This window comes from Carya illinoinensis, chromosome 5, assembly GCF_018687715.1.
Source record: "Carya illinoinensis cultivar Pawnee chromosome 5, C.illinoinensisPawnee_v1, whole genome shotgun sequence".
In the NCBI taxonomy this organism is placed as follows: Eukaryota; Viridiplantae; Streptophyta; class Magnoliopsida; order Fagales; family Juglandaceae; genus Carya; species Carya illinoinensis.
This window is the reverse complement of record NC_056756.1, coordinates 2,665,458-2,689,024: the sequence shown is the minus strand read 5'-3', so window position 1 is coordinate 2,689,024 and position 23,567 is coordinate 2,665,458. Positions and strand designations below refer to the sequence as shown.

Sequence of the window (23,567 nt, the reverse complement as noted above, 5' to 3'; positions counted from 1 at the left end):
CTGAGTCATTGTAGGATAAGAATGCAGAAAGAGATTGAAGAGTAAAAATGCAGTATGATTACAAAAAAATTGAAGAAGATGAGATGCGAATGAAGATGAGCTGAATATCTCTTTTATAGAGAAAATTATGATACAGCATCTCTCGTGAAGCAAGAGAAAAGAGACGAAATATAGCTCTGCGGCGCCTGACAGCACGCCTGACACCTACAGAGGAGTTGAAAATCCGCGGTGCTTGTCTGATCTTAAAAGGCTGGCCACCGTTTTTATTAAAAAATGAGGTTAGCGGTTTAATGTTGATGAATTTTCCACTAACTGTGTTATTTACAAGAACTCCAGAAGTGTACAACTCCAGAAGAGTAGTGATGAGCAGAAAGATTCAGTTGTGATTATTTTATCAACTTGGATCAAGTCCACAGTTAGTTGGATGTATAGATGTGAGTTATCTTTCAGATACACACAAGAAGATCATTGCAATTCATGAGAAGAAAGTTGAAATTAATATCAAGAAGGTACGGTCAAGTAAAAATCTGGCAGATTTATTCACTAAAGCATTACCAACTGCAACATTTAAGAAGATTATGCAGAACATTGGAATGCAGAGGTTTGAAGACCTGTTATCATGCACTACCAACTGCAACATTTAAGAAGATTATGCAGAACATTGGAATGCGGAGGTTTGAAGACCTGTTATCATGCACTTTTCAGGGGAAGTAATGTCTTGAAAACTTGTACTGATTGTACTCTTTTTCCTTCGCTAAGGTTTTATCCCACTGGGTTTTCCTTTGCAAGGTTTTAATGAGGCAATCCTAAAGCACTCGGCGATACACATGCATACTGTACTCTTTTTCTTTCGCCATTGATTTTTTCCCACAGGGTTTTTCCTTAGCAAGGTTTTAACGAGACATATTCTTTAAATATGGTCATCTAAAGGGGAAGTGTTATAAACTATCTTGAATTGTATGACCACATTTATCTAGTCGTCAAATGCATAGTGCATAGTACTAGCATAGTACTAGTATAGTGAGTTGGCCGATATATGCATAGTACATAGTGCTAGCATAGTACCAGCATAGTAAGTTGGCCGACATATACATAATGCATAGTGCTAGCATAGTGAGCAAGCATAGTCCCCTTTGTACGCCCATATATATCGTTGAATTCTTTAAGAAATTCATAAGTTTTATAACCTTTCTGAGTTCTATCTCCTTCTCTCTCATTTTAAAAGTTTTATTATACGTTATGACTCTCTCTTTTATATGATTTCATAACACTTTCCCCTTTCTTTTTCCGCGGTATTATGTTTTCCCTGTGCAGGCAAAACAGCAGCCCCACGTTTCGCTCTCTCCCTTTCACCTGCGATTTCACTATTTTTCCGTTGGACGCCGCACGCCGCATCCGTTCTGAGTTTACGTCGTCTCTCTCTGTCGGAAATCCATCTCTCCTCCGCCGTATCTTTATCTCCATGTGTTTCTCGTTACCTCTGCAACAAAAGCCGCAATTCCCCGAATCCTTGATCACTGTCTTTGCTCTCGCCTCCGTCCCTGCTGCCACTGCCAACGACCTCCGCAATGCCACTGCCAGTAAGTATCCTGGATTTTTCAGCCTTTCTTCCCTCCCTTCGTCTGTGACTCTCACTCTCTCCCTCTCGGTTTCAATCTCGAACATTTTGTAACACCCAGACCCAGAGTGATTTTATTATTATTATTAATAATTTATTGTTATTTTTATCATATATATTTTGAGGTAGTAATTTGTTTTGAATAGGATTTCTCCACTGTTAAATCATACATCTCTTTTATTTTTCCGTTTGGTCTCCGAAGTGAGTATTTTTCTTATCTGAAACTAATTTCAATTCAAACACTTCAAAACTCTTATCCTCTCAGTGTTTCTTTCCTCATGGGAGTAGTTTTCTAAATTCTAGTTGAATTCAAATGCCTCCCGATTACCCACGGCATCGCCGTTTCTCTCATCTATAAAATTCCACGGAACCTCAGAATTAAACACAAGAAACCTTAAATTCATAAGCACCGTAGCAGCCTCTACAAGCCAAGAACCCACCTTCTGCAACCAAACAGCCGCCACTTCACCGGAATCCACCACAGAGGCCGCCGACGGTTAGCTTTCCTCTCACCTCGACGTACGTCGACGCCGTTTAAGCCGTTCCCGTTGTTTTTTTTTTTCCCTCTGTTGTTGCTGACCAGAGCCACTGGGTGTTGTGGCCAGCCACTATCGACCACACAAAGGAGGTCGGAGCACTATTCCAATTGCTCACAAACTGCCGATCAGGCACCTTGCACCGTTTTTGGTGAGTTCCCGATAGGATCTCTTTCTGTGTCTTCGTGATTTTCAGTTCTCAGTTTCTCTCTAACCCTCTCATTCTCTCTCACGTCGCACCACTGCCCAGAGGACCCAGTTGTGTCGCCGGTCACTCCCAGTCACCCTTGAGCCGCCGTTGCCTCAGCTTCCTCTCGGTGAGCATCGCACAACCATTTGTTTTTCTTTTCCATTGTTTAGTTAATACGTGATCTGAGCCACTCCCGTTAGCTTTTTCCTTCATTTTAATTGTTTTGTTCCAGACTTCCCAAAAAGCCCCTTCAATGCTTACATAATCACATGTAAGCCCTTTGACCCCTATAGCCTCTTGAGCCAGATTCTTTTTATTACAATGGCCTTTGGGCTTTAAGCCATTCGACCAAGTGGTTTCCTTTTAAGGGTGTTGGGCCTAGTTTTTTTTAATAAACCTATTAGACTTAGTTTTTAACTGGACTTGTTTAATTTGGGTGGACTGTTTTACTATTTATTTTTCAGAAAATATTTATTATTTAAAGTAGTTTGATTTTATAAATTAGCATACTGTTTAATGTGAGTTGATGGTGTTTTATGAGAAACTGTTTTAGTTTATTTGAGTGGCCTGTTTTACTTAAATAAATATAGTAATCATAGACTTGTTTTTATCAGAAAATATTTAAGGGATTTTAAGCATATAAGTATACTTTTAATGTATTCTTTTATATTATTTTTTTAGCCTATTATTTTAGTTGATATTCCAATTAAGCTTTAATTAGATTTTTTTATAAAATTATTAAGTTATATGTTTACATAGAATATTAAGTATTATGATATGAGTTTTGAAATAATATTATTTTATGTAATCTTTTTATATTTGAATATTTATTAAATTATCTCTATGGTAGGATTTTAAGTATTTAGAATGCTACGACATGTTTTCTGGAAAAGTTTAGTAACGTCTAATGCCTTGTAAAGGTAACGAGGTACGACGTGAGATTGTGAAAGCAGTGCTAAGAGTTAATTAGTATGATCATATAAATTGCATGTGTACTGTAAATTTTCTAATGGTGTATGAAAGTATAATGTTTGTCTATGCTCAGCTACAAGCAATGTTAGATTCCTTTCACGATGTTTGATGAATTATGACATTATACTTGTATGAATAAATTTGTTGTTTGATAGAGTGAGTGATTCTAAAATCACATGGAAGCCATGAAATGCTCATGTAGTAATTTAAGTTAAGTATGCCATGTAATAAAATAGCCAGTTTATGTATGCATGTTCATGTAGCTGTATCATGTATGCCATGTTCATGTAGTGATTAAATCATATATGCTATGTAATGTCATGAAGCATTTAAATCAAGTATGTTACGTAAAGTTCATATAGATCTCAGATCATGTATGCCATGAATGTTTATGTTTAGATCAGCTTGTGTCATGTACAAGAATATGTCATGTTATGCTATGCCATTTACAAGTATATGCCATGATAGAAAAGTTCATGATATTAAATAAGTTCTCATGCATTAAGAAAGATAAAATGTTCAAGGGTGATAAGAACCTTAGCGTGTTCACCACAAGCTATGTTAAGACGGTGCCACTGACCTAAGTGTGGTTCATCATATGTTAAGTGAAACACGGACCTAAGTGTGTTTCACTTCAAGTTATGTTAAGGATGAACACGCTTAAGTGTGTGTTTCACTTCAAGTTATGTTAAGGATGACACGGACTTAAGCGTGTTCATCACAAGTTATGTTAAGGTTGACATGGATCTAAGCGTGTTTATCACAAGTTATGTTATGCGGTGCCATGAACTCAAGTGTGGTTCATCTTATGTTAAGTGAAACACGGATTCGAGCGTGTTTCACTTCATGTTATGACAAGTTATGGGGTGCCACGGACTCAAGCGTGGTTTACCATATAATAAGTGAAAAACAAGATAAATAAGTAATTTATGCATTCGTGTTTATATGTTCGCCATGATTATGTATGTTTCAGCTCAAGGTGATGATGAATAGACATGTTATGAGAATCTGTGAATGATATATGTTTGTTTGAAGAATCTTTAAAAAATTAAGTCTTATGATGTACAATTTATTGAGTTTTCGACTCATTTTTTTTGTTTGTTTGTTGTTTCTTTATTATCTTCTACGTTTAACTGTCTCAAATGATGATTGTAAGGACGTAAAGCTGGAGGATCAAGAGTAGATCTAGTGCAAGAACTTAGTTTCTTTTATGAGTTTTGGATAAAAAAAAGTCACGCGTAGGGTTAGTTTATGTTTCTATTTTACGTTCTCAGTTTTACGTTTTCAAAAAACAGTTATATTCTGTTTAATTAATGCTTTCAATAAATAAGATGTTTTAGGATATGAATCTCTTTACCGGGCATTATATTATGTATGTTAGTAACATTTCTATCCCACGGGAACGGGGTGTTACACATATTTTTGCCGCCGCCTTACACGTACTGGTTGCGCTGCTGCCACCATCCTCCATGCCTCTGATTGAGACCAAACCGCTAAGCCCCAATCTCGGGGCGGTGGTTGCATCCACCGTTTAATTTTCGTGCCTCTTATGATTGGTGCTTGTTGGAAGTTGTCCATGTTTGTAGTTGAGCGATTTCATAGTTGGTCGATGTTTGAAGGGCCCCTTCTTGTAATTTCGTGGTTGGAGGAGGGATGGTTGTAAAATGTGGGTTAGTGTTCGGATGTCTCGAGGGTATGATTGTTATTGGTGAGGTGCATTGTGCTGAATTTTAAGCAAATACAAGGAAGTTGGGCTAATCTATTGGTGTAGTAGTGCATTGGATGTTGTACTTGGACCATTATAAACCCAATGTTAGGTTGGTTTTGTATTGGAATGAGTTATTAACATGTTAGTAATATTTTTTCTAGATTAGATTGTAATATTGCTATTGTTCGGGTTTAAGGCTTAGATAGTACATTGCAAAAGTCTGATAAGTGGTACTTCTATGCTAGATTTTTTTTTAAAACTGAATGAGGTTGATTTTCTGAATAAACTTCATACTATGATGAAAACAACCTCGGTTATATTCTGCACTAGTCTCAGTATCTGAACTTTGAAATCCGACGTTTTATCATGATTGGTGTTGACATGAGCAATTTGTGTACTCTGTTTTTCTATTGCTTACAATGTGAATATGATATCTGAAACATTTATCTGATTCTATGATATTCTGTGTTCAGTATACATAGAGTCACGATTTGGAATAAACCGACGATCGTCGTCCTCTCGAAGTCTGATCAGAAGTGCTGCTTGGGGAATTTGTTTGAAGGATGGGAGAAAGAAAGGTGTTGAACAAGTACTATCCGCCAGACTTCGATCCGTCGAAGCTGCCGAGGGTTCGAAGGCCAAAGAACCAGCAAATGAAGGTGCGCATGATGCTCCCCATGAGCATTCGCTGCAACACCTGCGGTAATTACATCTACAAGGGCACCAAGTTTAATTCTTGCAAAGAGGATGTCATAGGCGAGGTAATTATCCCTGTTCTTTGTTTTAGGGCTTTCTATCTAAATTGAAAGTTGCATTACACTTATATGTCAGATTATACTTGTTAACTCGAGGTTTGTTCATTTTATATTATTGGAGTTTTTATACTTGTTAACACTTAATTTGTTTGTCTTATATTTTTGTTTTCCTGAGCAAAGAAATTGAAGTTTAGGTTTTTCTTATTTGTATGCTTCAGTTGAAAGTCAACAAAATGCCATGTATTCTGCATTGCTGGTTGCAAGTTGTTTAATTTCAATTCCCATCATCATTAAGTGTGATGATATAAGAGTTTTTTTACTTATAAAAAAAAGTGTGATGATATAAGACCTGTCTATTGCCTTCAAGTGAGGATTATATGGGATATGCGGACTGAAAAGAAACATGCTGTGTTGCTAGAACATTTTTTCCCCCACAATGTTGAAAAGTTATTTGAAGAACTGTCTGGCTTTAAATGTGTTAATGTTCCTTTTCCTTTTCCAGATACAGTACGTTAGCCAAGGATCTATAATTTTTTGTACCACGTTTTGAGTCATGATATAGCTTGTTTAAAGCAAAGAAAGTGTCTTGAATGCATGAGCCCCCCCAGCCTTACTACTATCTTTATGATTAATATTCCTTCTTGGTTTTCTATAGTGTTTTGTACTTTCTTTGCTGGTTTCTTTCATTTGAGATTTGAATATGTGATTATTAATGAACAAAGATCACTTATCTTTAATCGGTTGCAGACATATTTAGGAATTCAAATCTTTCGATTCTACTTCAAATGTACAAAGTGTTCTGCGGAGCTTGCGATGAAGACAGATCCAAAAAATTCAGACTATGTTGTTGAGTCTGGTGCCACACGGAATTTTGAACCTTGGCGTGAAGAGGATGAGGTAAAAAGTTAAAGCATGTGTGGTTTGAGAAAGGTTTTAGAAATACTTCTCTCTTTCATTTAAAACATCTTTATCCCAAAAAAAATTACCACCCAAACATTTTTTTTCGTCCCAGTATTTACCTCGTTTTGGGACATAAAAATCACAAATTCACAATATCCAATACAAAATCCATTGCAAAACATTTTTATCATTTCAACTTTTCGTTTTCTTTACCCACTCTGACCAAACTCAATAGAAACATATCATAAAATTTGTATCCAAAGAACTTTTCATTCTATAGAAATTTTCAATCGAAGAATTTTCAACAATTAGAGAAATTCACTTACCAAGCATGCCCTAGAACTTCCTGTGCACAACTATATATTATGTGGCCAGATCCCTGTCATTGTTATCAACAGAACTTGTGACTCTGTCAATTAATTGTTCTTTTCATCAGGTAACAGAGATGGAAAGACAGAAAAGGGATGCCGAAGAGATGGGAGATGCTATGAAATCATTAGAGAACAGAACCTTGGATTCAAAGAGAGATGGATATCCTGGCTGCGTTAGATGAGATGAAGTCTATGAAGGTACTTTCTTTAGTAAATGGGTTTTATTTAATCAAGTATACACTTAACAGTGAGAGGAATGGAATCCAGGGCACAAATAGCTTTCGTAATTGTAGACATTTTGCCTTAGATCATCATCATGTTGTATAACATTATTGCTTTATTAATCAATTAACACCTGGGTTGAACCTGAGGTCAATATGAGTTTGATACCATTGCCCCCCCCCCCCCCCCCCCCCCCCCCCCCCTTTTTTTCTCTCTCTTGTCTTTTATTTTTTTTCCCTTGTCTTGCAGTCTAGACATGCTACCGTGAGTGTAGATGCCATGCTTGAGGCCTTGCAGCGCACAGCCGGGGAAAAGGTATGATTAATGTGCTCTCTCTCTCTCTCTCTCTTTTTTTTTTTTGGGTTTTGTTTAAGAAAGGACGACAGCACCTCCATATTTTATTAAAAAACCTTCACTAAGGCGGAGGAATCACCATAATTACAACCATAAAAAGCCCCAAAAAAACCACCAAAACTCCCAATACTCCTAATGCCTAGCATAAGGTAAACCCATTCTATCCGTACGTATAAGCCCCTTGAGTCTCTGTGTTTAGATTAGTTTTGCTCCTTAAGTGCAAAAGTATATCGAATCACTATTGTTACTAAATTCCACTGGGCTGCACAGTCACTTTCATTGTGTCGGTTGGGCTCTTTTGTAGGATTGCATGTTCAACAGTTTTCTCATTCATATTGAGTGAGTACTTATCCATTGTCAGGCATAATAAACAAATGGATTGATTTCCCTGTCTAATATCTTTCTTGAACCAGCCACCGGATCAAATCTCTTCTATGTTGCTTCAATTGTGGGTCACTGGTTTTAGCTGCCTGGACTGCATCAGTATTCCTGTCTATGAGAAGTTCTTTAGTTGGCTGCGACAATTTTATTTACACTGTAAACTTCTTGGGGGAAATTTGTTCACGTACATCCATAACTATTTACTTCACTTCATTCTATATGTGCACAAGGCACATGCATGCAAATTAGTCTCTATATGTGCACAAGGCACATGCATGCAAATTAGTCAAATCCACTTGTTCAAACAGTATGTAAGGCTATTTTACTGTAATGGCGTATCTTTTGATTCACATAAACTAATTCTACTGTTTCTCCTTTTACTTATAAAAAATTTCTACAGTTTGTCCTTTTTCTAGAAGTGGAACTGTTGGCGTCTTTGCATAAATATATGTTCATACTGTAGTTTATATTTCTAGGTTATTTTGCCCCCTCTCTCTCTCTCTCTCTCTCTCTCTCTAGTATTATCATTTGGTTCTGACTGTATTAATTGATTTTTATGCTGGCAGGAGAAAAGGTTGGAAGAAGAGGATGAAGCACTTATAAAATCAATATTTCATGTTAGTACAGAATTTTTACTTCTATTAGTTACCTCCAACGTCAGCCTCCCCCCTCTCCCTCCCCCTCCTCCTTTCTTTTGTATGCAAGATGTTTGCCTCTTAGCTATGTTGAAAATATTTTGCAGAAGCCAATAGATTATGTTCGAAGAATTCATGATGAAGATCTTGATGATGATGCAGATATGATTCAGCTTCCAAATGACAATGGTGAAACATCTGGTGATAATCTGAAGGTATGGCGATGCTGTAATGATGGTTTGTGTTTCCTAAGTTTGTTTGGTAAGTATGGATTGAATCTATGATTTTGAAAAAATAAAATAAAAAATAATCTATCATTTTGAGGGTAATAAAACGTCTACTCCTGTGCAATTCTTCATAATCTATCATCTTGGAATGTTCGTGGCCTGAATGATTCGAACAAGCGCCTCAAAGTGAAGAACTTATTACGGGATTGGAAAGCAGATATCATCTGCTTACAGGAGACAAAATTAAAATTTATTGACAGGCACATAATAAGAAGCTTGTGGAATTGCCCTTATGCAGGATGGACCACTCTTGTTTCTAAGGGTGCTTCAGGGGGTATCATATTAATGTGGGATAAGCAAGTAGTCAATCTCGTGGAGGACTTTGTCGGGGAATTTTTGTTAGCATGCTCTTTCTCGAATGTGGATGATGACTTTGTTTGGGGTTTTGCAGGAGTTTATGGACCAAATGATGATAGTAGCAGAAAACTTCTCTGGGATGAGTTAGCTGGCCTATGTAGTTGGTGGGATATTCCGTGTTGTATCGGGGGCGATTTCAACATCACTCGGTTTCCGAGCGAGCGGTAAGGGGTTTCTAATTTGGGCTCAGCTATGGCTGACTTCCCAACCCTTCTCTTTGACTTAAACTTGGTGGATCTCCCTTTGACAGAGAGAGATTTCACTTGGTCAAACAAAAGGGCTTGGTTGAGACTGGATAGGTTTGTTGTCTCTCTTTCCTGGGAGACTCACTTTCCCAATTTGTGTCAGAAGCGGTTTCCTCAGCTTTGCTCGGATCATTTTTCCATATTACTAGATTGTGGAGGTCTTCAGTAGGGACGAAAATACTTTAAGTTCGAGAACATGTGGTTAAAGGTTGACGGATTTGTTGAAAAAATCCATTCGCGGTTGGCCTTTTATCTTTTCACAGGCTCTCCCAGTCTCGTCTTAGCAGGAAAGCTTAAAGCATTAAAGAACGATCTCAGAAAATGGAATTTGAAAGTTTTTGGGCACATCAAAGACCAGCAGGACAAACTCTTTACGGAGTTACAGCAGCTAGATGAGAGAGAAGTAGATATGACATCATCTCTTGAGGACAAGACCAGAAGACTTGTTGTACTTGCTGAGCTGGAAAAAATCACACTCATGGAGGAAATCTTGTCGAGGCAAAAATCGCGGGCCCTTTGGTTAAAGGAAGGGGATAGAAGCACAAAGTTTTTCCATAGGGTCGCAAACTCTCATAGAAGGAACAACGCTATAGAGGTACTCCATGAGGAGCGCAGGGTTATATCGGGCCGAGATGAAATTAAGAACCATGTTGTCCACTCCTTTGAGAAGCTTCTAACAGAGCAATACCTTTGGAGACCCAAGACGAACGACCTAGCTTTTGACTCCATCGACCACACTACCGCCGCATGGTTGGAGAGGCCCTTTGAAGAAAATGAGGTGTTTGGTGTGATAAAAGGTATGAACAAAGATAAAGCCCCAGGACCAGATGACTTTCCAATGGCCTTTTTCACACTTGTTGGGAAGTTGTTAAAGAGGACATCATGAAGGTTTTCTTGAAATTTCACTCTTTTATGAAATTTGAGAAGAGCCTTAATGCCTCCTTCATTGCTCTTATTCCCAAGAGAGCAAGATCGGTGGAAGTGAATGATTTTCGCCCTATATGTTTGATAGGTGGGGTTTACAAGATCATCTCTAAAGTCCTAGCGATGCGGTTGAGCGAAGTCATGGGGAAGATCATCTTGAAATCACAAAACGCCTTTGTAAAAGGAAGGCAAATTTTAGACTCGGTCATCATTGCCAATGAATGTCTAGAGAGCAGAGTCAGAACCGGCGCTCCAGGTATCTTGTGTAAACTGGATATGGAAAAGGCTTTTGATCATGTGAACTGAGATTTTTTGTTGTATATTCTTAGTAGGTATGGCTTTGGGACAAGATGGTGTCAGTGGATCAAGCACTATATTACAACTGTCAGATTTTCTGTTGTGATCAACGGCACTCCCGAAGGCTTCTTCAACAGCTCTCGGGGTTTGAGACAAAGGAACCCTTTATCCCCACTCTTATTCATCATTGTCATGGATGTACTGAACAAAATGTTGGACAGGGCAGTGGTTACAGGCTTCATCTCGGGTTATTCGGCGGGTGGTTCAACACGTGGAAGCATGGTGGTTTCTCATCTCCTTTTCGCCGATGATACGCTAATTTTTTGTGATCCGGATCTGGATCAGATCCGCTCCCTTAGAGCACTTCTTCTTTGCTTTGAAGTTGTATCTGGTCTCAAGGTGAATTTATCTAAGTCGGAAGTAGTTCCTGTTGGTTCGGTTAATAACTTAGGAGAAGTTGCTGCCATCTTGGAATGCAAAGTCACATCATTGCCAATGAAGTATCTGGCTCCCCCATAATTCTAAGGTAATGTGGGAAGGAATCGTGGAGAAAGTTGAAGGCAAACTTGTGGGATGGAAGAGAATCTACTTGTCAAAGGGCGGGAGAATCACACTTATTAAGAGTACGCTATCCAATCTTCTAACGTATTTCCTCTCACTTTTTCCAGTGCCTGCAGCGGTTTCGAATAGACTGGAAAAGATCTTTCGTGACTTTCTATGGGGAGGCTTAGAGAATACAAAGAAGTTCCATTTGATCAAATGGGAAAAAGTGTACACCCGATTATCTTGTGACGGTTTGGGCCTACAAAATTTGAGAACCTTCAACAAGGCATTCTTTGGGAAATGGTTATGGCGCTTTCATCTTGAGGAAGACGCTTTTTGGAAAAACATTTTAGAAATCAAATATGGGAGTGCATGGGGAGGTTGGTGCTCAAATGAAGTCAGAGGGGCCTATGGCGTGGGAGTTTGGAAATATATCCGAAAGGGCTGGGATGATTTTCTTGGCAACTGTAGGTTCGAGGTGGGAAGAGGCACGCGGACAAAATTTTGGCATGACAGTTGGTGTGGAGACGTGATCTTGAAAAATGCTTTTCCCTCTCTTTATAGGATCACGTTGGATCAAGGTTCTTCAGTGGCTGATAATATGTGCATTAATTCTAACTCCATCATTTGGTCTGTGAGTTTCACTAGAGCTGTACAAGATTGGGAGATGGGGGACATCACTGAGTTCTATAGAGTGCTATACTCGCTGAAGCTAAGGGCAGGAAGGGAGGACAAACTACTTTGGATTGGCACAGGGAACAAGAAATTCTCGGTCCGCTCATACCATAAAGCCTTGTCGACCCACTCCTCCAATGCTTTCCCCTGGAAGAGCATTTGGAGGAGCAATGTTCTCCTCAAAGTCGCTTTTTTTGGTTGGGTGGCCTCCTATGGTAAAATCTTAACAATCGACAAACTAAGAAAGCGTGGATTTTACGTAATGGACTGGTGCTACATGTGCAAATGCTTAGGCGAATTAGCGGACCATCTTCTCCTTCATTGCGAAGTAGTTAAGGCTTTATGGGATGCAATCTTCTTGAGGCTTGACATTGCATGGGTCATGCCCAAGAGGGTGATAGACCTATTGTCTTGATGGCAAAGGATTAGGGACAATCGCCAGATCGCTGGTATATGGAAGATGATACATTTATGCCTAATGCGGTGCACATGGAATGAAAGAAATTGCCGCTGTTTTGAAGATAAGGAGCGTTCCCCGGACTGCTTTAGGGACTTTTTCTTTCATACTTTGTTACTTTGGGCCCACTCTATTGCATGGAATGGAACGAGACTTAATGACTTGTATGCTACTATCCGTAGTACGTAGTTTTTGTAACTAGGCTTTTCTTGTATACTCCCTGTGTACTTGGGTTTTGCCTATTTACAAGAATTAATAAAATTTCTTTTACCTATCAAAAAAAAAAAAAAAAAATTCTTCATGATATAATTTAAACAGATTTTTTTTTATCAGTAAATAAGAATTTTATTAAATAGGTGAAGCCAAATACGCGTGACATATACAAGAGCAATACCTATGCATGAGTGTAAAATAATTTGAACAGAATTTTATAATGGGTTCTTTTAGTTTTTCAAGTAGGAGTCATTTGATACTGGAAAGATTTGATATACACTTATAAAAAAAAAAAAAAAAAAAAGATTTGATATACATCTTTATGTAACTAGGTGTATGATGTTTGTATACCTCTGGTGTACTTGGTCTATGCCTATTTACGTCTATTAATAAAATTCTATTTTACTTGTAAAAAGAAAAGGAGTTGCTATACATCTAAATTGTTTATATTAAGTGGACTATTTTAGATTATAGATGGTGAAGAAAAGGTTTAGGGTTTGTAAGCCAATATCTTTTGGAAGGCTAAAACTTGGAAGGTTTAATAGTTGTATGAAATTAGGATTATGCTGAAAAGATTTCAACTTTGTGTTTGCACATGATTTCAATGCAGAGGAGAAAGGTTTCTGAACAGCCTCTTGGTAACCCAACAGATTCTTTGACAAAAGCCACTTTTGTCGATAGCTCCACCAACAAAGGTATCAGATACTTTCCCCCTTCCTAGTAGCACACTACCACTATTATTGACATCTTAATAGCATTGTAGCCATTAGGTTCCTAAATGGTATCGTTGTTGTCCAAAGGGCAATGTAAATATACTATTTTAGTTTAACTGATGTTATTTTCTTTTTCCAACTTTTCAGTTTCTCTTTGTTCAAGTAATCTATTTTAGAGATAATAGCTCTATTGGTACCTGGGTTTGCACTAATTACTAATTAGTCCTTGTTATAAAAAAGTTTAGAAAAATATATATAATATATTGGGTATGTTTCACTCACTAGTACCTAGATGTAATTAGGCATGTTTGTTGTATGCTACCGGTATACTTAGGCAATGCCTTTTATAACAATAAAATTATAATTTTACCTATAAAATATATATATATACCCAACCGTGTACAACACGGTGGTATCAGAGCCATCTTCTGGTTCTGGTTGCTAACAGCTTTGCTTTATCTTATATCTTTCTTATCTTGATAATTTCTGGAAACACTCTAAGTTCATTCTGTTTCTAGTTATTTTCTCTCTTTCCTGTTGTACACCACCGCAGTCGAATAGACCCTACGAGATACCTCCGGAGTTCCTTGTAGTCCGTGTTAGCCGGGTAGGCATGTGAAGGACATTGAAGGGATATAGAGGTTGTGCTTTGGTCTTATGGCCCTCCGGTATGTGTGAGTCCTGCAACTAGGAAAACGAAAAGACCTAGATTTAGGATGTACCCAAGAGTTTTGTTTTAGTAATTACCAAGGTGAGCAAGATGTATAGATCTAGCTCATCTGCTAGTTCCCAGTCAGGTATGCCTCCTGATATTATTAATAAATAAGATTGTGAGATTTCAGAAAATGATTCAAATAGTTCTGATCAATGGCACATGCCAAAGATCAAAATTGATTCTCTTTATCATCGCACTTGGATTCAATCAAAAAAAAAAAGCTTGTTTCATGTTAAAACCATAGAACAAACTTTTCCTGTTTCCAGAACACAAGAACATTGCGTTCTATTTCAAAAGAAAATAATAAATTCTTTTCAAGAAAAAGGTTATAAATTCATGCATATTGCTTCTGTTCAGATTGCTGTTATACTTTTGGTAAGAAAAGGTATTAATGCTTGTGTTCTTTTATGTTTACATGATGGTAGACATTTGGATTACAATAATAGTGTTCTAGGGATCATTCAAACCTCCCTAGTTGATGGACCAGTTCATTTTAATTGTTATCCTGATTTAACTGTTGATTTATTTGATAAGAATGTTTTGTCTACTTTAACTTTGAATGTTAAGACCTCTGGTTTTAATATGGTTGAAGGAAGCAGACCGATATCCTTAGTGTACCGCATCTATTATAGAGTCTTAAGCACTAGCCTTGAGCCAAAGGCTAAGATTAAGTCTCCAAAAAATGAGATCGTCTTGATGTATAGTTCAACTTCGAACTCTAGCATCTCGACACCCAAGATGCTTTTCTGGAAAGATGTAACTCTTCCGGATGAATGGGTACTAAAGCAGGAACTTCCCCCTGTGAAAATTCCAGCTCAAAACTCAGACCTTAAGAGTATTCAACAGTATTTTGATGGTACTGTAAAGATTTCTTTTGACCAACCTTTAAGTAGAGAGAGAAGAAATTCTTTTGCTGGTTCTAGGTCTTCGTTTAGTTCGGACCAAGATCTGAGAGATAAAAATCTTGAAAGATACTTGAAGGATCATGAAAATCCTAATCGTTCGATCCAGATCAGGGAACTTCAGTCAAAAGAAGGTCCCTCTGACCAAGATATACAGTTGGAAGGAATTTCAACTAAGTCCCAGGTTACTTCTACTTACTATTCAACCAAGGATGATATTAAATTCAAAGGTAAATCCATAAAGAAAGAAGTACAAGTAGAAGATGATGTTGAATCAACATCTCTTACAACTTTTGATATGGTTGCTCCTATCCATCCCAGTCTAATGGTTTTGGATAAAGTATTGAATGATTTAGATTCTGAATTGCTTGTAATTGATATGATTAATTTACATGCTGATTTTATGTCTAAAGAAAACTATGATAAGCGAAAAACTTATCATAAGATTTACTCAGTTTCTGAGAAACAGAATATTCGAAAAGAATGGAAGAAAAAGATGTACAAAGAAAATAAACACATTTTGTTCTTCGATTTCCTTGAAAATCATTATGTTTCAAAGAAAGATAATTCAAAATATTTGAATGTTTTAAAAACAAGTTTTACTAAAGAAGAAGGCAGGAAAGTTGTAAAAACTAGCCACCCTCCTTTAGAAACCATCCTTGTTTCTGTTAAAGGAAAGAAGTGAAAGCTTCACCTTTTAAAATCTCGGATCCAGGTCTGAATGAAAATGTTTTTACAGAAACAAAGAAGATCATAGAACAAAACAATTTCGTCAATCAGACCCTCCATACAATAGGTCAACAACTTGACCGTATAGAGGATATAGTTGAAAAACCTGTTTTTGAAAAACCTGTTTTAAAGAAAACAATTGAAAAACCTCTGATCGTCCTGCCAGCTGATAGGTCAAAAATCTATTTTGGAGTGACCAATACAATGGCTAAACTTGATCAGATGCTTGCTGAAGTTAAGCAAGAAAAACCCTCTTGTTCTGTTATAGACAGAAACGGCCCAGGAGTTAATTTTGATGATTCCTTTTCTGTGCATACTTGAAATTCTGATGATGATGTTTCTTTGTCTGATAATTCCTTAATTCAGAAAATTAATTTAATTGAAAAAGAATTTCAGGGTTTTCAAGTCGAAAAACCCGAACTTGCCAGGATATATTCGAGAGACATTAAACCAATAGATCTCACGAAAAACTAGTATTCTAGACCCACTCCTCCTGATTTACAGTACGAAGAGAGAGGTTCACACTCTCAGTTCTTCGTATCTGCTGACAAAATGTATGAATGGAATATTGATGGATTCTCTGAGCAAGAAATCCTCAATACTCTGAATCATATGTCCATGGTTGCTATTGCTTATTACAACAACAAACTCAGCCAGACTGAGATTGTTGATATCCTGACCAGTGGATTTTCAGGGATGCTTCGTTCTTGGTGGGACAAACATCTCACTACCGAAGGAAGGGAAACCATCCGTTCTGCTGTCAAAAGAGACACAGATGGTTTGCCCATCTTGCCACCTGAAGAGGATCGAAGGGAAGGAACCCAAGGGTCCCCTGATGGTGTCAATACCCTGATTTTTACCATAGTAAAACATTTTGTTGGAACCCCTTCCAACATCACAAATAGAGTTTCTGATTATTTGAATAACCTGCGATGCAATAAAATGTCTAATTATCGTTGGTATAAAGATGTTTTTATGTCTCGTGTTATGCTTAGAGAGGATTCCCAAAAACCTTTCTGGAAGGAGAAGTTCATTGATGGACTGCCCCGTTTGTTCGCCATTAAGGTAAAGGACTCACTTACTGATATTACGGGTTATCTAAATTATGATGATTATACTTACGGTGACATAGTAAGTATGATTCAGAAACTTGGTATTAGTATGTGCAATGATCAAAGGATGATTGCTCAACAGATGAAAGATAGAAAGAAAGCCAAATATGAGATGGGAAACTTTTGCGAACAATTTGGCCTTCCTCCTATTGCTCCATCTATACAGCGCAGAAAAAGTTCAAAAAAGATTGAAAAACCTCGCAGGAACTATAACAAATCCCGTGAGGAATTTTATAAAAAACCTGTTTCAAAATCGGTTTCAAAAAAGAAACCATTTCATAAAAAGATTTCAAAAACCCCTGCAAAGGGAACATGTTTTAATTGTGGCCAACCTGGACACTATGCGAATAAGTGTACAAAGAAGCCACAGGGTTTTAAAAAGAAGCTTAATGAGTTAAATATCAATGCCGTCGATCAAGAAGATCTGTTTCGATTACTCGAACATGGATCTCCTACATCTTCGGATGATGATGAACTTAGTTCTAGTGGATCTGATTACCACTCCGACTCTAATCATATTAACTCACCAAATATCAAGTTTGGATGCAATGATTCTTGTTGTGCTTCTAAAGTCAAAACAATTAATGTTTTAGAAGGAGGAAGAGAGCAAGAACCTATTTTGAGTAAAGAGCAGGAACATGAAAACATGCTCCTCTCTATTATCTCACAGATTCAAGACCCTGAGTTTAAAGAGAGATATCTCAAAAAGCTTAAGGAAACAATGACTCGTAAAGAGCCATCGACTTCCAAGGGCAAGATTTCTTTTGAAGAAACTTTGGGACGTTTTCAAAAACAAAAACCCAAAGATATTTCATTAAATGATTTACAACATGAAGTGTCTCTTGTTAAAAGAGAGATTACTAAACTCAGAGAAGAGATCAAAAATCTCAAATCTGAAAATGCATCTTTTAAACAAGATTTAGCATGTTTAAAGTTGGATAAAGAATTTGATCATGACAGTCCTTCTGCTGAAGAATCAAACCAGTCAGACCATGCTTAACCCTCTAGTCCAACTAAGGAAATTTGTTTAGTTCACCGTTCTGTTCCACAGAAATGGTTTTGTTTGGTAGAAATTGTTGTTAATCATGAATATAGATTCTCTGCTATTGCCTTGATCGATTCAGGAGCGGATCTTAATTGTATCCGAGAAGGCTTAGTTCCTACCTCCTATTTCGAGAAGTCCGAAGAGAATTTATTCTTGGCAAACGGATCTAAGATGAAGATTCGTTATGAGTTGAACACAGCTCATGTTTGCCAGGATAATGTTTGCTTTAAAATTCCTTCTGTGCTTGTTAAGAATTTAACCCATGATGTTATTCTTGGTATGCATTTTCTTAACATGATTTATCCATTCCTTTCTGAAGTCGATGGGATCACCACTGACCCCTTTGGACAGAAAGTTAAGTTTAAGTTTGCCTCTAAGTTTGAACGTGATACTGCTAGAAGATCTGTGTTTTTACTTTCTGCAAAGAGAAAACATTTAGATTTTCTTAAACAAGAAATCAAGTTCAAACGTGTTTCTGATAATTTGCATGATCTCCTGCTTAGATCTAAAATTGAAGATTTTCAAAAAACTTTGATTTATGAGATCTGCTCGGAACTTCCTAATGCTTTCTGGCATAGGAAGAAATATGTTGTTTCATTACCTTATGTTAAAGATTTCTCTGAAAATTTAATTCCAACAAAAGCAAGACCTATTCAAATGAATAGAGAAACTTTGGACTTTTGTAAAAATGAAATCCAGGATCTTCTTGCTAAGAATATCATCAGGCATAGTAAGTCACCCTGGTCATGTGCAGCTTTTTATGTTCAGAAAAATGCTGAGATTGAGCGAGGTACACCCCGTTTAGTCATTAATTACAAACCCTTGAACAAGGTGTTAGAATGGATTTGGTATCCCATCCCTAACAAGAATGACTTGGTTCATAGGTTAAGTGATGCAGTTATTTTCTCCAAGTTTGACCTTAAGTCCGGATTTTGGCAGATCCAAATTAGGGAGTCAGACAGATACAAGACTGCTTTCACTACTCCATTCGGTCACTATGAGTGGAACGTCATGCCATTTGGGCTGAAGAACGCTCCTAGTGAATTTCAAAATATTATGAATGATATTTTCCTGTCATTCACTGATTTCACCATCGTCTACATAGATGATGTTCTTGTTTTCTCTAAATCTATTGATGAGCATTGGAAACATCTTAAAACGTTTCTTGAGATCATCAAAAGAAATGGACTAGTTGTTTCTGCAAAAAAGATTAAACTGTTTCAAACCAAGATCAGATTCCTTGGTTATGACATCTTTGAAGGCAAAATTAGGCCCATCCAAAGAGCCATTGAATTTGCTGATAAATTTCCCGATGTCATCCTTGACAAAAACCAACTTCAAAGATTTCTTGGTTCCTTAAATTATATTTCAGATTTCTACAAGGATATGAGAAAACAATGTTGCCCTCTTTTTGCGAGATTGTGTTCCAATCCTTCTCCGTGGACTGATGTTCACACCAAAATTGTTAAACAAATCAAGACACATGTCAAAACTCTTCCGTGTCTTGGAATTCCTACTTCAAATAGCTTCAAGATTGTCGAAACTGACGCCTCTGACGCAGGCTATGGCGGCATCCTGAAACAAATTGTTTCACCAGGCTCCTCTGAACAAATTGTTTGCTTCCATTCCGGAACCTGGAATCATGCACAGTATAATTATAGTACTATTAAAAAAGAAATTTTATCTGTAGTACTATGTATTTCTAAATTTCAAAGTAATTTGCTTAATCAGCATTTTCTTTTACGCATTGATTGCAAAACTGCTAAAACTGTTTTAGAACAAGATGTTAAAAACATTGCATCAAAACAGATTTTTGCACGATGGCAAGCTATTTTAAGTGCTTTTGATTATGATATTGAATTTATCAAAGGTTTTGATAATTCGATCCCTGATTTCTTTACCCGTGAATTTTTGCAGAAAACATGAGCAAGAAGAAGAAACCAGTTCCACCGGTTACTTCACCACCCCCTGTACCTGTTTTACCAATGCTTATGCCTCCGGCATCTGCATCAACTTTGGCTTCCTCCCCACTGGAGATAGCCAATAGATTTACCAGCTTAGGACATGTTCCTAGGCCTATTCCCCCCAGTTCTTTTGCTTCTACCTCAGCCGCTCCATTCGATGTATATGCGAATCCGTTGGCTATGGTAAAACCCACATTTCCCTCTGCTAATATGGAAGAATATTTTTTAAAAGCTTGGTATTTTTTAAAAGCTTGGTTTCAAACTCTGTTTTACATTGAGAAATCGGTAAAAACAGATCATTTCCAAATCGCTTCTGATTATTTTCCCCGAGGTTTCCATTGGATCCCAGAAGACCCAAATAAAAACCTCACCTATTATCTTGGAATCTTGGTTAGCACCGGTTCTGTTTCCATTAAACCCATTTATTGTAAAGTTGATCCTTCAAAGATCATCTTTCACAATTGTTATATTCTTTCAGTCATCACAGAGGAAGAATGGGAAACCCACCCTTCTACCTTCAAAACAATCAAGGATTCTAACACTCAGTATAATTATTATGATTATATTGAAGCATGGTTAAAGTTTCCTTTGTTTCAAAATCCAGTTATGCAGCACTCTTGGTTCTTCAATTTCGACAAGAAGTGCAAGTAATCTTTTCCTTTATGGTTTCAGAAATGGTGGCATTTCTTTGGCCCCATTAATGATTTATTTCCTGATAGTCTTCAACAGGCTATCAAACATTTTACTATTTCCAGTGTATCAAAAATGAAAGGACGCGACATTTTACTCCCGCCCTTGCTCCATTTTTGTGCCAAATACAAAATTCCTTGGATTTGTAGATGGTAGTACACTAAAAAAAGACCATATTCCGATTCACCAATATTTTGTCAAATGGTGGGATAAATTTCCCCATACAAATGACATTATTTCAAGAATATCAGTTGATTTTCCCCTTGTTGTTCCTAACCTCAAGGATAAACAAGATTTCCCCTCCCCCACCCCGGTTCAAGCTTTGATTACATATCCAGCCATTCCAGGTTCAAGTGATCAAGCTTCCAGTTCAAAGAATTCTTCATCAAAGCAGAAGAAGAAATCATTTTCAGCAAAAAAGAAGGATTCTACTGGTTCATCCTCTTCTTCAAAACCAAAGAAGCAGGATTTACTTTTACAAATTGATCTGTTGAAGAATCCATTGAAGGAGCCTCCGACAGTGACGATTCGGATAAGGAGTCAGAAGCCTCGTCAGCAGAATCGGCAGCCTCTGCTCCATACAGTAATGTTTTTGGTCATGACTCAGAACCCTATCCTCCTGACCTGGGTGATAATTGAATCATGCCCGACCATTTGGCCTCTTCTCAACCCCGAAGTCTCAACTTTTTGGGGGCGGAAAGATGGTTTGATCATCACAATCAGACAGGCACATTGAAGACAGAAATGCTTTCGGTGCTTTAATCATTTTAGTTTGCTTTCGGCACAACCAGACAACACATTGGGACAAAAATGCTTTCGGTGCTTTGAGTGCAGAAAGAATATTTCACTTTCGGCGAAAGAAGACAAAACTACTTTCGACGAGTCCATACTTTCTAAAAAGTGAATAGTAAAAAAGTCACTGTTCACTGTTCACTGTTCATCCCGTAATTTATGGGTTCACTATTTGTAAAAGAGCTTCCTTCTTCTATAAAAGGGCTCTTCATTTCATTTAAGGGGCAGAACTTTCTGAGCCGAAACATACCCTCAGCAAGAACTGCTTTCCTACTTACTTGCAAGCTTCAATTCACCTTCATTCTCTTCTTTTCTTTATTTCAAGCTTGTGTAAGTTTGGTTTAAAGTATTGTTTATATTTACTTTCAATTAATAATATTTGAAAGTTTTGGTTCATTATTTCTTCAATATTCATATCAAGCATTTCATGCATTGGCCGTCTGAGACGCCAAAAATATATGTTCATGTTTAATTCTTGCCATTAATCTTTCTGCTTATTTCATTTTCTCTCTATCTTCACTTACTTCCGCATTTTATGGCTCTGATAGCATCTTCTGGTTGGCTCTATATATATGTTGGGTATAATTCACATAGATCTGTTGGTACCTGTTTGTCACGTCACGACAAATTATATTTGGACACGTGTTGAAACTGCACACTAGCCATCTAAAGAACTAAAAAAATGTCACATGAAAATTATTTCAATTTGAAGGAAAAAATAAATTATGTTTTAAAATATGCTATACATTTTCTTTTCAGTTAGAAAAAGGGGGTCATTGATTTGGTTGAGTTGCAGTATTTTCCTTTAGAGACTTACATTCATGTTTAATTGTTGACAGAAAATCTAGGTGGTTTAGAGGCTGCTGGCAATCCCAAGTTTGTATTCAAGTCTTCGACCGTTAGGATTTCAGTTAGGAAACCAGCTTCTGATGATAGTATTTTAGTGAAAATGGAAGGAAACAAACAAGGGGCTAGAACCAATACAAGTAAACTAGAGGGTGTGACCTCCGGAGATAACAATCCGGTAGTGACCTCCGGTGGACTGCTATCACTCTGCCAAAACTATGAAAGTGACGATGACTAGTGATTGACTGGGAGAGTGTATCTTATAAGTTTAACAATAATTTCTTTTTCTAATATATTTAGGACCATCATTTACCTTGTGATCAAGTTTTTAGTTGCATTTTGGGAGCTTGCTCAGTGGTTACTAAAACAAGAACAAATGGTACCTCAGCAGGAGATCAGTGGTAAGTTATAATTGAAAAGTCAGCACGTGTACTCGCATTACTGCCAAGCCAAATTGATGCCTCATTCCAGCTGAGTCTTGCAAGTTAATGCAACTCTTGCCGCCATGTGCTTCACAACGCTACCCAAAAGCTTGCCATCTTGGATGCTATAGTGCTGAAATTGAGCATTTTCAAAGCCAAATCTATTGAGGTTTCCTTCCAACATTTACATCCTCCATGAACCAATGACTATATAACCCTCGATGTAATGCTAAATTAAAATAAGCTATGGCCTATTGTTAGTATTACTGCATGATCGAAACTTATCTTAACTGAGCACCATGAAGAGGTAAACATTGTGTGAAGCCCAGGATGAGCAAAGATCGCTTTGAAAGCAAAGTTTTCACGTGTTTGTCGAGCAATGAGGTCAAGTTTGCTGTTTTTGTACACTCACGTCGATGAGCAACAATTTCTTGAATTGCATAATGTTGTCGGAAAAATATTCAGAAGTCAAGATCTATGGTTATCCGATCAATTACATCATTAGTTCCCAAACCCTCAAGCGAGATCGAGTCAAGCACCTTAGCTTGTGGTGACACAAGGTTATAAAGACTACAGGGAGAATCAGATATTTGTCTATTTTTTGTGTCTATTTTATGAAACTGACCCTATTACTATCTTGTGAGCACTTTGCTTTTAGTTTAGTTTGTTTGTTGGTGAGAACTTTATTTTCCATTGTGCTCCACAGGAGAGTGACCCTTTGCATTTCGTCATGCTTGTCTGGGGTATGGGCAATTTGGACAGTCTTTCGTAGTGTGCCTATAGGCTAGCACTCTACTTTTTCTCGTTACTTGCCCAAGGCCAAGGGTGGAGAAAGTTTGCCCCAATGTTGGGTGGCATAAAACTTGGCCCGAATCCCAGGGCAAGCAACGTCATAAACAAGTCCCCTTGAAGTTACCTTAAAAAGTCAATAGAAAGACAATCATTCAACTCAGACGATTATTTTTTATTTATTTTTTATGTTAATACATCTTTTGAT

The 23,567-nt window shown here is 37.3% G+C and overlaps 1 pseudogene; it reads left to right on the top strand.

Annotated features, from left to right (window-relative positions):
- Nucleotides 1–1,305: 1,305 nt before the first annotated feature.
- On the top strand, nt 1,306–22,927 carry LOC122309290 (annotated as a pseudogene).
- Nucleotides 22,928–23,567: the final 640 nt, after the last annotated feature.